General features: G+C 46.2%; 2 long non-coding RNA genes across 3 annotated transcripts; one reads left to right on the top strand and one right to left on the bottom strand.

The window, feature by feature from the left end:
* The first annotated feature begins 8,299 nt into the window (after positions 1 to 8,299).
* Positions 8,300 to 12,548, top strand: LOC104833785. 2 transcript variants are annotated; one of them, XR_774550.1, is made up of 3 exons: positions 8,300 to 8,581; positions 9,427 to 9,560; positions 12,251 to 12,548. It is a non-coding gene; the product is annotated as an uncharacterized LOC104833785 (long non-coding RNA). The 2 variants fall into 2 exon arrangements; XR_774549.1 differs by having other exon boundaries at positions 8,300 to 8,927.
* On the bottom strand, positions 10,801 to 13,822 carry LOC104833786. Its single transcript, XR_774552.1, has 2 exons — positions 13,494 to 13,822; positions 10,801 to 10,931 (listed from the first exon to the last, which is right to left on the bottom strand). It is a non-coding gene; the product is annotated as an uncharacterized LOC104833786 (long non-coding RNA).
* Positions 13,823 to 13,871: the final 49 nt, after the last annotated feature.

The following is a 13,871-nucleotide window of genomic DNA, read 5'->3' as shown; positions in this document are numbered from 1 at the left end:
CCTCACAAATGCGTGAGTAAATAAAATTTGAGTTATGATGATTAAAACCGTATAAATGACACCAGTCTTGCAGATCTGGACTATTTCTGAACAGGCATTCATCACATGCAGAAGTCGTCAGGGTACAGATCACCTGCGCTTCATGCTCTGACAAGACAAAATGCTGAGGCAGGGATGAGCTCTGAAAGAAGAAAAAAAAAAAAGATACAGGGTCACGGTTTTGTTTTGTTGTTGTTTGTTTTTTAGAGAGTGCAATATTGACTGGTGCCAGCCTGCAGAGCTCTTCTGCTGCCTGACCTCTCCTTCTCTTTCATGGCTGTAATTGTCGTTTGGATAATTGTAGAAGAGCAATTAAGTTACTTGCCTCTGTGAATGTGCTGGTAATACCAGGAAGGCAAATGCTTGAACCAGTAGTGAATAACTTGGCTACAAGTAGAATTTCTGAAGGAAGAACAGCAGCAACAGGAAGCAAATAGCAAGTGACCAAAAACTTGCGTGTGTCAAACGCATCAAAGCTTTCTTGCCGAACGTTGTTTGGCAATATGTTCCAAATGGCTTTTTTTGGTAAACGTAAATTTTCAGGAAGTTCAGGGCTGTGTGTGGCAAAACGTGTCCCTCTGCGTACGCGTCCTGCTACGTAAATAGCATGGGTCAATGGCAAGTCCAGTGGCAGGGCTGCTGTGCCCTACTCTCGACGTTGCCGTAGTAGTGTTGCGGTATTTAGACCTTCACGGACGGGCTGAGGAATGGAAGGAGAATGCCCGTTTTCTGTAAGGGCTCAGAATGCCGACCCTTTTCTCTGCCTGCCGCTCCCCTGTGCGTGAGATGAAGCTGTTTTATTTTTCTCCCTTGTTCCTGGTCTAAATATTTCTGGAGCTGTTGCTGCTGTGGGTTTGCAATTGGTGTTACTGCGTTTTTGTAGCATTCTAGCGATGGGTCGTTTCTGCTGTGGCGAAGCGTCGAGATACGGTTTTCGGTTTAAAGCGTCAGAAACTACGTTCACGGAAACCGGTAACTCGCGGCGTAGGGGAAACCAATCTGGCGCGTGCAGCTGTGCTCGCAGGGGTGCTCGGTGGCTCCTCATCAAAACGGCAGGGTGCGTGTGTGGACGTCTGTAGGGTTGCGCTCTGGATCTGAGAGCGTTAACGTATTTTTGCTGTTGGAAGATGGAATGGAGCATGTGCCTGTTAAATCTCAGGGCAGTGAGAAGCTAGGAGGGACCCTTAGCAGGTTTGGTGGCACAACTGTGGTTTTAAAAGATCTTGACCATTTGGAGCAACGGCCTGGAAAAAATCATTCCTTTTTTGCAACGAGGCAGTTCACAAGGACAGATGTGTTGCTGTGCTCTTTAGCAAAAATACTCAACTTGTGACATATAGGGTGAGGAAGTCTTGGCTATACTAATGCTTGAGAAATTGTATGTAGATACCTATGTCTGTCACCTGCGTGTATCTAGGAAAGTGAGTTCTAGTGAAACTAAACCTGCTAATGAGTCAAAAAAGAAAGGAAAAAAAAAGGCATGGTTGTCTGAAAAATGCAAAAGCTCTAGTGGCCTGTGTCAACAACTGTACCGAAGATGACGCAAAAATACTTTTTCCTCCGCTCAGTCGTACTGTCTTCGCAAACCTTCACAAAAAAAAAAAAGCAGCTTTGGATTCCTACCCAGTTTTATGCTGAAGGGTTGTGGTTTTGTTTTTTTTTTCTTCTTCTCTCAGCTGGATGTCAGCTGCCACCGTTTCGCCGTGGTTGCCCTTTCTTCTGCCGTGACGGTACGAGACAGATGGAAAGATTCCGTAGTGGCCTGCAAGTACAAGGTACGCCTACGATGTGTGTCTGCATTTTTCCGAAGGTACTTGTAGTATGGACTTTAAAGTTAACATTAAGAATGTGTCAACTCTCCTTCCACATTTTTTCTTTGAAATATTTTAATACGAATACTAAAACTAAGGTCTGTTCTGGGGCACGTTACGCATACGCAAAGTTTACTTCCCTCCGTCTGTTTCCTCTTCCTGAAAGCATGTAATCCTCTGTTTCTGTGCACTTACTAGTAAATGATACTGTGAAAACAATTTTGTACTAAAAGAGGGAAGAAACTGTAAGAGTTCAGCTGTTCAGAAGAAACGGGCTTTGTTTTCATGATAAAAGCTTTATGCTTTTGCAGTCAATGAGTTTTTAAAAACATCTTATAAGAGTACTCGAAAACCTTACTGAGATAACTAGCACCTGTACTAAAAGCAATCAAGGTCAAAGAAGAGACGTGGACAAAACAGGACAAACCGGTGTCGCATGTGTGTGTTTTCCAGGCTTTCCCAGGAAGCATTAGCAGCCTTGTAACTAGTGACAGTGAGTCCTGAGGTGTTTTTGATGAGTTACTGCTTCAGTAATGTATTTTTTCCTTTAACCTACAGTGTGTAATTTTGACTTCAGTTGGAAAGAGATTTTCCAGAATGGAAGTCTTTCTCTCTCAAAGAAATTTTGTTTTATGAACTTCCCATCAGAGTGGATCTTCAGAGGTGATCGACTTGACAGTAGAAGTCATCAGTAACGAGACTTTTCACTCTCTTTAAAAAAAGAAAAAAAAAAACCAACAGTCAATTTCCTTCCAAAGACCCAAGCGCAGCCCATCTTCCTAAAGTTGATGGCATCACTGGTCTTTGGTTTCTCAGTTGTAACAGTCGAGATCACATGAAAACGTGTTGCTCTGCATGCTTCGGTATTGCCAAAAGCATTAGGGAATCCGCCAGTCCTTTTTGGTAGTCTGAGGTATTGCAGCACTGGGGATTTTACAAATTGACTTGCATTGTTTAAACTGTAACTGCCAAATAGCTGTAGTATGTGATTTGTTAGGTGTATGTAACCAGTTAGGTATTTTTCTAAATGTTTAAAAAGAGAGGCAACTGAATGTTATGGGGATTTTTTCCTGATGTTTTGACAGAGTGCTCTGAAAGTACTTTCTTTCTGTCTGGCTTTCAATGGTGTGTTTCCCTGGCAGTTCAGTAGCACCTCTCTTGGGCAGCTCAGCTGGCCAGGTGTCCCTCCGCGTTCTGTAAAACGCACAAAAACCCCTAGTCACGTTATAACTGTGTACTTTGGAGAGAGATAATTTAATGGTATGAATTCAGAGCTGTGCAAGTTAAGGTAATGGAAAAGGAAAAATCAAATACTTTTACAGTATAAGTATTTTTATTGGACGTATATAAACATGGGCACACCTTTTTAGTGTAAAGTGAATTATTGAGATTTATTCTTTATTTTTCATTTTGCTCTTTGGAGTTTTCCACTTCACTTTCAGCTTTATTCACCAAACAAGCAAGAAGCAAAGCAGCAGCGCGAGGGCTGTAGCTGTTGTGGTGGATCCGCAAGCGTAGATTCTGATTGTGTACAACCTCGTCCCGCAGCCTCCCAGGGTTATCTCCCTGCAGCAGTGCTGTAAGGAAGGGAGGAGACGTTTTCCAGCACCGGCAAGAGTGTTTACTTGTATGCTAAGAAGGTGTTCAAAATGGTATCGATTAGCCTAAATGCTGATTTTAAGTGTTCAAATAGCTCTTAACTTTTAAAGGAGGTGGTGTATTTCGAGCTGACCTGTTTACCTGGAATCCTCCTTTAGCTCAGCGACTCTTCTTGTGCACCCCCAGCCTCTGCTGGCAGGGCAGTATGAGAAGCTGGAAGGTCCTTGAGTTAATATAAACACTGCTTAGCAACAACTACAGCATCGGTGTGTTGTCAACATTATTCTCATCCTAAATCCAAAATGGCCCTGTACCAGCTACTCAGAAGAAAATGAACTTTATTCCAGCCGAAACCAGGACAACCCCAAACCCCCTGATTCTGGGTCTGCAACGGAAAAAACCAAACGACTTTGGGACTCCTGGGAAAGCCAAATCCGCCTGGATTTGTGCAGCTGGAAAGCAAAAAACCCACCCCATTTTCATGCACAAACCCACAACCAAAAGATCACCCCTTTTTATGTTGTGGAAAAGCACTGAAACACACCCCAAACTGAGTATTTTGAAAAAGCAAAAAACTCCCCAGTTTGGGGAAGATTGGGGGTGAAGCACAGGCAGTTTGAGGGGCGTTGCTGGGGGTCCTCCCAGCGTGGATGATCTGGTGTGGATGCTCTGTTGCGGGTTATCCCAGGTGAGTTACCTGCTGTGGATCATCCTGGGTGGACTCCCTGGGGTAGGTCATCCCCACCCATGTCCCCCCATGCACCTCTGTACCCTCACCTACCCTCTCCCCGGCGTGTGTTTCTCCCCCATATGCCCCCCGCTGCTCCAGCCCGCCCCCTTCACCCATTCGAGTTTTTAACCCACGCGAGTTGTTTCCCCCCGCATCCCCTGCTCTTCTATCTCCTGTCCCCTCCCCCAGATTCCTTTCCCTCCTCCATATTCCACACCCCCCATCATCCGTCAGGCTCCAGACCCCTGGCATGCTGCCTGCATCCCATTCTCTGTCATTTTTTTTTCTTCTTTTCCTTACAAGTTGTTGTTGTTTCTTTTAAAGGATTAAACTGTTTTCGTTTCAAGCCACGAGTTTTCTCCCTTTCGCCCTTCCGATTGTCTCCCCGTCCCACTGGGGGCGGGGGAGCGAGTGAGCGGTCGCGTGGGGCTTTGTTGCTGGCTGGCGTTAAACCACGACACGAGGTGAGTTGCAAGCCCTGCCTGGCTAATGGTGGAGGCTCTCTGTGTTCCTCCTGCCATCCTGACGGGCCGTCCTTGTTCTTCATTGCCGCTTTATAGCGAGCGCCTCTCGCGCTGTAAGCGGCAGTAGTACTGGGGCCGCGCAGGTACTGCGTGTTGCAGGCAGCAACGGGCAATTGTGACGCTTGCTGGCGGGAGCGGCAAGGAGTGCGGAGCCACGCTCCTGTAGGGAGCAAAGACGGAACCTCGAGGGCTCTACGGTCATCTGCTGAGGGCTACTAATATCCCGACAGGCCTCTTTGCTTTCCCTGCTTCACGTCTGATTACTTTGCACGCCGGAGGGCGGGGCGGTAAGTAACACCGTGCAGCGTCTCTTCGATCAGAGACAAGCCCCGCACAAGAAGCCTTGCGTGCGTGCAGGATTAGGAGAGCAGAGTTCCGATAGCACGGAGGTGAGGAAAGGTGCGCCCACCCCAACTGAGCCCCAGGGTCGCCAGGGTATCGCTCGCTTGCAGGTGGGCCGCCGGCCTCTGGTGCGCTGGGACGCGGCGTTTCCTGCTGGACAGAGCTGCCCCTCTGCCACAAAGCGGCTTTGGGTCTCTTGTGGCCTGCCTTCAGGCTGTCACCTGAACCAGGTGTTATGTTTGGGTTTTTTTTTTTAAATCTGTCGCCAGCAGCTGTTGACTGGCTGCTTTCACTCCCGCAACCCTGATGCCACATGCAGAGGGATACAGCAGTCCCTGGGGCTTGCTCCAGGGGACCACCCCCCCCTCCCCCCTGCCGTTTGCAGGTCCCTGTGCTGCTTCTCCTCTCTAGATAATGGGGTGGGGGGGCAGGGACAGAAGCGACCATCCGAATTGTCTGTTGTTTGCACTTGACTGCTGTAAACGCTCCAGCCACTCGGGTGCTTTTTGGAACGGAGGCGATGAAGATGACTGCCCGGGCTGCGAGTGGGGAAAGGGCAGGGAAATGTAAGCCCTGTACCCCCAGTAAGTAGTTGCTGCCTTTGGCTGGTCTCTACTGGGCTGAGCTGTCAGTCATCTCTCATCCAGCTGATGCTCAGAAGAGGATCGTTACGGGGATGCTGCTGCCCGGCGACCGAAGGTAGGAACTGCCGTTCGGGATCTGCGCATGCGCGGTGGCGTGTGTCGGTGGGCTCCAGCTGTTGCCGGGCAACCAAGATGCGGTACAGCAGCTCGACAGCTGCGCATGCGTGGCGGCGCGTTTCGCCATGCTCCTGGTTTTGCCTGGCAACCAAAGCGCGTCGCGACGCCTCGGCAAGGGCGCATGCGCGGCGGCGCGGTTTACGGCGCTCCTGCTGTTGCCTGGCAACCAAAACGCGGGCAGCAGCTCGGAGCCGCGCATGCGCGGTGGCGGCGCGTTTCGCCAGCGCTCTCTTCCGCCACCTATTGAACAGACTTCGGTACTGCAGCTGGGCCGCCGCCCATGCGCGCTGGCGCCTTGTGCCAAGCGCTCGCCGCTGCCACCTCGCGGCCAATGTTCGGTACTGCAGCTCGGAGGCTGCGAGGGCGCGGGGCTGCCGCTGTCCTGCACGTGCCGTCCGACGGTAACGGCAGTGCGGCACCGGCGGCAGGTGCCGCCGCGCTCGTTGCTTCCTCCCGGTGAGGAAACGCCGCCGGCGAGGAAAGCTTGCACGGGCTGTCTCTGCCTGGCCTCCCTCTCCCCGCGGCGCGGGAGCACGAAGGGACAGGCGGGGCGCTTACCGGCTGCGGGCAGGAGCTGCTGCGGCTGAAGCTGGAGAGGCCACAGAAAGGTAGAGAAGAAGAAATGGAAGGCTGGCCGGCCAGCAGCTGCCCCCCACTGCAGGCAAGAGAGAGCCTGCCTCTCCGCGTGTGGAAGGATCCCTCTTCGTAGTCCGCAGCAGGTCAGACCGCCAAGGTGCACCGCAGGGTCCGTACCCAGCACCGACGGTGCGGTACGGCCACGTAGCGTGCGAGCGAGCGAGCGAGGCTCCGTGCCTAGGAGGCCTCGTCCTGCAAGACCTATGAGACACGTGTTCTCCTAGGGGGAGGACGGCCGCGCCGCCGGAGTTACAGAAGAGGAGGGCAGCGGGAGAGGAGCAGAAAGAAGCGTCTGAACTGGCAAATTCTCCTGGCGGTGCCAAGAACAAGAGCTGTGGTGAGCCCCGGGCCCTCGGGGCCCTGTCTCCCCTCTTCCGCGTTCTGGTCCCCCCCTGCCCCTCCCCTGGTCCCCCCTCTTTCCCACACCGCTGCTTTTTTTTTTTTTTTTCGTTCCTCCCTTGTACCTCTGATACTGAAAAGCCGGTCGAAGAAACTCCCTAAGACTCATTTTGGAGATTTAGAAAGCAGGCATTCTTCATTGCAGCGCTGGATGCACGGGGGATAGTTGCACCTAGCGTGCATGGCACAAACAGGTTACACAGAATAACTAATTGCATGTTAATCAGATTAGTATACGTATACGTAAAAACGATGGCAACCGATTATCGTAGTACTGCCTACATCCGATCACGCGCAATGAAGGATCCATTTGAGACGAAGGGCTGCTTTTGCAACCACCGACCCATTTGAAGTTCTTGGTGGCTGTCGTTGAAGTCTTTATTCTTGTCCTTGTTCTTTGATCTTGAAGCTTAACGCAGTTTCAATCACCTGTGGTCAGTTTCAGCATTGTTCTCGTCTAGCGTACAGGAACATCTAGTCATAAGAGCAAAGAACTGCAAAACTTAGGAGTACCTACCTCTGCTAGTTAATTGCTTGGCTATACTTTTGTCTATTGTTTCAATTGTAGTATTAGTATAAGATTTCTAATAATTATTTACCAAATCTCACTTTTGCAGTCACCTAGCAGCAAACCAGTTTCCACAGCTGGTACAAAATATTAAAACCATCCCAATATTTAGACGTGCCACACAGAATGTATGGAAATAGGCTATCAGAGGTGTTCGAGGGGCAGGGGGGGCGCCGGGGGGCGCCCCGAGACCCGGAGCAGACTCGCTGGCAGGACTCGATAGGCACGCGACTGACTGAATAAACGCTGGCCGCCCGTCCCCTTTGCCCTCCGGGCTGCGTTTGCGCTCCCTTTGCACGAGGCGAGGGGCCGTGAGGGAGCCCAGGGGAGGAGGAGGTGAGGCACTGGGGGGGGTCGGGCCGTGCCCCCCCCCGCCCCGTTCCTGCTGGGCTCCAGCTGTTGCAAATATTCTGGTAAAGAAATAAAAATTTAATCCCATAGAAGAGTTAGGTTTGATTAAGAAGTAAAATTGTGAAGCATAACGTATAGGATCGTTAAGTTTGAAACGTAGCCATAGAAACTTTAGGAACTGTGTTCGCGTGACTCTAGGAACCTTAATATTGTTAAAGTTTGAAATAGCTAACCCTAGAAACCTCACCAGGAAGTTACTGGTTTTTCTACGTTCTGTTTCAGGAAACTAAGGAAACCGTCGTGGACACCAGTTTGCTGCTTGGAAACCCCCTTACCCGTCCCATCTCGATTTGAGTATCGAAGATTCCAGTCACCAGAGCTAAGTGTAACTGACCGATGATTGTTTTTAAATAAGAATATTGATAAGGTTATATAATCAAAGGACTGATCATTATAAAGGTTAAATTTAAGAACGAGCAGAGTATGCATTTTTACGGAAGGAGCTTAGGTAACAACGACCTGACAAGAAAAGTCTGTACAAACGGATGGATTTTGATACTAAGCGGGACACGCCTTTGGAGGAGCGGTCCCCCGTGTCCCCAGCGCTGCGATAAACAAAGTGCCCGCTTCTTAACTTCACGTTGGTGTTAAGGAGTTTTATTCCGGATTTCGGTAACGGTTTTGGCGACCCAGATGGGACCTTGCGAGTGAGACTGGACGAGATCGAGTGTCGATCGAACTCCGGCCGGCACCGAGGTATTCTCGGGGAGAACCATCACCCTCGACTCGCAAAGCTCCTCGCAGCGTTCCCTGGAAAAAAGGTAAGGCGCTGCTTCTTTGGAATTGGTTTGGAAAGCCTGCCCGTGAGGCGCGGCGAAAGCTTCGCAGGGTTGGGGCTTGGAGGGTACCCGTCTGCAGCGGAAGCCTAGGCGTCTGCCCGTAAGTCATAAGCGAAAGCTATTGCTGGGTTGGACTTTGTGTATTATTTGGGACAATTGTCATTTGCGTTTCTTTGGTATTTGGTATTTGAATGTATATAAGTATAATGGCATTAGCAAAATTGTTTAAGAATAAGAGTGCAGGAAATAGAACTGCTGATGAAAAGATACCAAAAACATCACCGTTGGGATGTTTATTGGCACACTGGGGTGAATTGCAGGAAAAATGGTAAACAAACAGAACTTTGAGTTACAATACTATATTGCAATTACTGTTGTTTTGTAGGAGAGAGAGTAAATGGAATAAAGTGCCATATGTAGATTTGTTCTTTTTAAGTGAACGTATCTGACGGGGACCGGAGGGGAGTCTCCCAGCAGAACCTCTGGTTACAGCTAAACTGGGAGAACAGAAAATTGAATTTGAATTGACACTAGAGTCACCTTTTCAGTTTTAAATACCTCAGAGGGAGAGTTAAGTTTTGAAGAAATTGGTGGTGTCGGTGCAACAAGTGAACGAGAAACTAGACCCTTCTTTAAATCTTTAACAATGAAATTAGGAAAGCAACGGGTCACTCAGCAGTTTTTGTATGTGCCAAATTCTCCTAAAATCCTGTTAAGGAGAGATCTATTTGAGAACTTGGAGGCAGAAATTAAATTAAAAAATGGAGAGGTTAAAACTTTAATTCCAGAAACTAAACGTATCGAAGCAGTGGCTTTGTTGTTAACAGGATGGTTACCAAAAGCAGAAGATTATACCAGTCAAAGTATAATGCTGTAATTCCAATCGTCTGGACTGGGAAGTTCCCGGTAAATCCAAAAAGCAGAACCTGTGAGAGTTGATTTAAAGCCAGGATCGAATCCGGTAAGAATTAAACGATAGCCCTTAAAACCGGAAAGTCGGAAAGGGTTAGTAATGGTAATGCAAAAATTTTTAAGATACAAATTGTTAATAGAATGTGAATCCAGATATAACACCCCGATCTTGCCTGTTAAAAGGCTAATGAAAAAGATGATAGATTAGTTCAAGACCTCCTCAGAGCAATAAATCAAATAGTACAAGATATTCATCCGGTAGTAGCAAATCCTTATACTTTGTTAACAACCCTAACGGAGAAACAAGAATGGTTCACAGTGTTAGACGGAAAAGATGCCTTTTTCTGTATTCCCTTGGATCCCAATAGTCAAGAGCTTTTTGCTTTGGAATGGGAAAATCCTGAGACTGGGAGAAAAACACAATATACGTGGACAGCCTTGCATCGAGGCTTTAAGAATAGTCTTACCATTTTTGGAAATCAATTGGCACGAGAATTAGAGATTTGGAAGAAAGAAAATAATCAAGAAATCTTGCTGAAATATATGGATGATCTGTTAATTGTAGCTGAGATGGAAGAACAATGCACAAAGTTAACTATTAACTTTTTGAACTTTTGGGGAATCAGTGGATATCGAGTGTCAAAAGAAAAAAACCAAATAACCCAGAAAGAAGAAACTTATTTGAGTTTTAAAATCCTAAAAGGACAGAGACAATTAGGAACTGAGAGAAAAGAGGCAATTTGTCGTCTCTCTGAACCTAAGACTAAAAAAATTAATGACGAGCATTTCCGGGAATGGTTGAGTGGTGTCACCTGTAGATTATAAATTGTGGCTTGCTGGCCTGACCTTTATACAAGCTGCTCAAAACCTCAAACAATGGATTGGACTGATGCCGAGAAAGCTACTTTCCAAGAATTGAAACAGGCTGTAATAGGGGTGCCAGCCCTAGGCCTGCCAGATCTCACAAAGACACTTGAACTTTTTGCTCATGAAAGAAGAGGTGTAGCTCTGGGTATCCTGGCCCAATATTTAGGGCCAAGTGGGCGAGCTGTGGCCTACTTCTCGAAGCGATTAGATAATGTGAGTCTGGGATGCTCTGGTCGTCCGAGAGCCGTCGCTGCAACTGTGCTACTGATCCAGGAAGCTCGTAAGTTCACCTGAGGACAAAGGATTACTGTACGTTTCCCATATGATAACTGTTGTGCTAAAACAGAAAGGGGGGCATTGGTTATCCCCTAGCAGAATGCTGAAATACCAAGTGGCGTTGCTGGAACAAGATGATGTTTACCTAAAAACTACTACCACCGTTAACCCTGTTGCGTTTTCAACAACTGATCAAGTTAAAGGAGAACTGGAACGTGACTGCTTGCAGACAATCGAAAGAGTTTACTCCAGCTGACTGGATCTCTGAGATGTGCCACTAGAAGAAACAGATTGGGAACTATATGCCGACGGAAGCGGTTCCATCTGTGAAGGAAAACGTTTATCAAGATAGACAATAACTACTGAGGAGGTAATTGCGTTGCCAACTTTGCCTTCGACGATATCTGCCCAAAAGGCTGAATTGATAGCTCTTATTCGAGCTCTGGAACCAAGTCAAGGAAAGCGAGTCAACACTTGGACAGACTCAAAGTATGCTTTTGGAGTAGTACGTGCACATGGAGCGATACGGAGAGAAAGAGGACCGTTATCTGCACAAGGAACCACCATTCAGCACGCAGAACAAATACCGAAATTGTTAGAAACCGTTCAAAAACCAACAGCAGTCACGATAATGCACTGTAAAGCACATCAGTTAGGTAAGACTGTTCCTAACACAGGTAACCGACTGGCTGATAAAGCTGCTAAAGAGGCTGCGGAAAAAGGCATCCTAGCACTAGTTCCAGAGAAAAGTATAAAATTGCCTAAAGAAACTCCAAATTATAATGAAAAAGATGAAGAATTAATTATTAGATTGCAGGCTAACAAAATGAAACAGGATAGGCTGTAACACCGACAGGTCAAATAATAGTCCCACCCACAATAATAAGAGAAATTGCCCGAGCTGAACATCACAAAGTATATTGGGGAACAGAAAGTGAAATATGACAAAGATTGTTTAAACAATTAGAAGCGGATGTGAAATTTATATATAAAAATATCCCCGAATCAGTAATAAGATCATCTTTGGGATTATTAAATAAGGAAATTTTTTAGGAGAATATTAGCAAATTGATTTTATAGAATTGCCTTGAAAAGAAGGATATATCCTAGTTTTAGTTGATATCTTTACTGGGTGGCCCGAGGCTTTCCCTTGTCGCACCAACAAAGCAAGGGAAGTACTCAAAGTCTTGCTCAAAGAGATAATACCAAAATATGGGGTGCCTGTAGGAATGTCATCTGACAATGGCCCTCATTTTATAGCAAAGATTATGAGACAAGTTGAGCAAAGTATTATCTATAGATTGAGACTATCACACCCCATATAGACCACAAGCAAGTGGCGGGGGGCGGGGAGAGAGAGAGAATGAACTATACCCTTAAGCAACAGTCAAGTAAAATTTGTCAGGAAACCTCACTCCTCACATGGGTTAAAGCATTACCCATGGCTCTATTAAGAATCAGAGTATAGCCAGAAGAGAAAGAAAATTTAAGTCATTATGAAATGTTGTATGAAAGACCATATCAAGAGTCCTATGTTCTGAGTATCTTGAGTGCCTTTGGAGATATGTTTTTAAAAGGTGTTACGATTTCTTTAAGCAATTCTTTTCAAGAACTTTGTCAGTATGTCTCCACAGCTGGACCCTTAGAATTGGACGTAGCAGCGCATCCCTTCCGACCAGGAGATTGAATATATATAAAATCACTGAGAAGTGGAAAGGACCGTATCGAGTCATTTTAACAACCCTTATAGCAGTAAAGGTCTGGGAGAAGAACCTTGGCTTCATTATTCAAGAATAAAGAAAGCACCAACAAGAAACCGGAAGTCTAAAGAAACTGGCCCTTTAAAACTGAAAATCTATAAGTAAGTTTCACGTTATCTGTTTGGGAAAACAGCTGTGTAAAGTTGATAATATTGGGGGTGCTATTAGGAATATTGTCGAGGGCAATAATCTTTTTGTGTGTTTAGAGGGTTTATGTGGGGTTTTTTTGAGGGGTTCTAAACATGAGATAAACAAAATGAAACAATTATTGTTTGAGCTATTAATCTTGAGATTAACCGTTTTTGTAATTTGGATTAAAAAAAAAAATCTAGTTTTGTAACTGATTCAAAGTTTTGTAAAGACACAAAATTTAACCTCAGTAACAGCCTGCCTTCCGATTCCAAAGTCAGATGAAAATCTAGTTCCGTGGAGAATACTGACATTGAATTTAACCAAAACTTGAGAAAAGATGCAGAACAATGAGAATCATTTTAGCAAATTAAATTGGATGGATTTAAAAGGCAATTATTTTTTTTAAATTTGAAAGAAGGAATTATAGCGTTGTGAATTATAACATTACCAAACCATCCACCTCATGGACAAAAGAATTCATTTAATCGCCCTTCGGGAGAAACTTGTACAAGCACCCCTTGGGGCTGTCAGTTGCCAAAACCATAGAGACAAGTGCAAAAAGGAACTTGGGATCATATTGAAAATATAAAACGATGTCTCGAATTTACTGGAGTTCCAGGATCCTTTTTCGAGCCACCCAGAGTCGGGACCATCTATGGAAATTTAGACTGGTTTAGACAACCAGAGAAAAATCACAGATCCTAAACAGAGCTGAATGAAGGTTTATACTTGCAGCTCCTCTGACCCCAAACTCCAAAGACTTTCTCTAGTAGCTAAAGCTCTAAGATGGGGATGTATTTGCAGAAAGCATAATAATATTTTACATGATCTTTGGTCCCCTCTTAATAACGGAAAAAATTTAGCTTGGAGTTGACTGTATTAAAGGACAGGTGAAAAGTTCAGGATTAACTGTTTGGGTGACTAGTGATGATATATGATCCACTCACCTTTTCATGAAGGAGAAAAGCAAATCATGGACTTTAGACTTAATAACTCTATCCTCTCTCTGGAAGAAATCTCCCTTGTAGCCTCGCTGGTGAACCTGGGTAAATGGAAAAGATGATACCTGGCAATGGCCAAGTCTTAGAACTAAAATCAGAGGGGTATTAAAATCTGTATTTTGACCCCAGTTAACACCTCTTCCAACTCAGCTGACTCTTGACATCTTTCATTCAATCAAGGAAGTGCCTGCTGCTTAAGTTCACATTGGTGTCGAGGAGTTTTGTTCCGGATTTGGGTACCACAGCTGCGGGCCGGGGCTGGAGGAGCCGCAGGTGCGGGCGGTGAGGCTGATGGGGACGGCCGCTCCCTGGCCAGGGGGGGCT

Source organism: Haliaeetus leucocephalus, unplaced genomic scaffold (genome assembly GCF_000737465.1).
Source record: "Haliaeetus leucocephalus isolate CR32 unplaced genomic scaffold, Haliaeetus_leucocephalus-4.0 Scaffold301, whole genome shotgun sequence".
NCBI lineage: Eukaryota > Metazoa > Chordata > Aves > Accipitriformes > Accipitridae > Haliaeetus > Haliaeetus leucocephalus.
The sequence above is the reverse complement of the archived record's forward strand: the minus strand, read 5'-3'. Positions and strand labels throughout refer to the sequence as shown.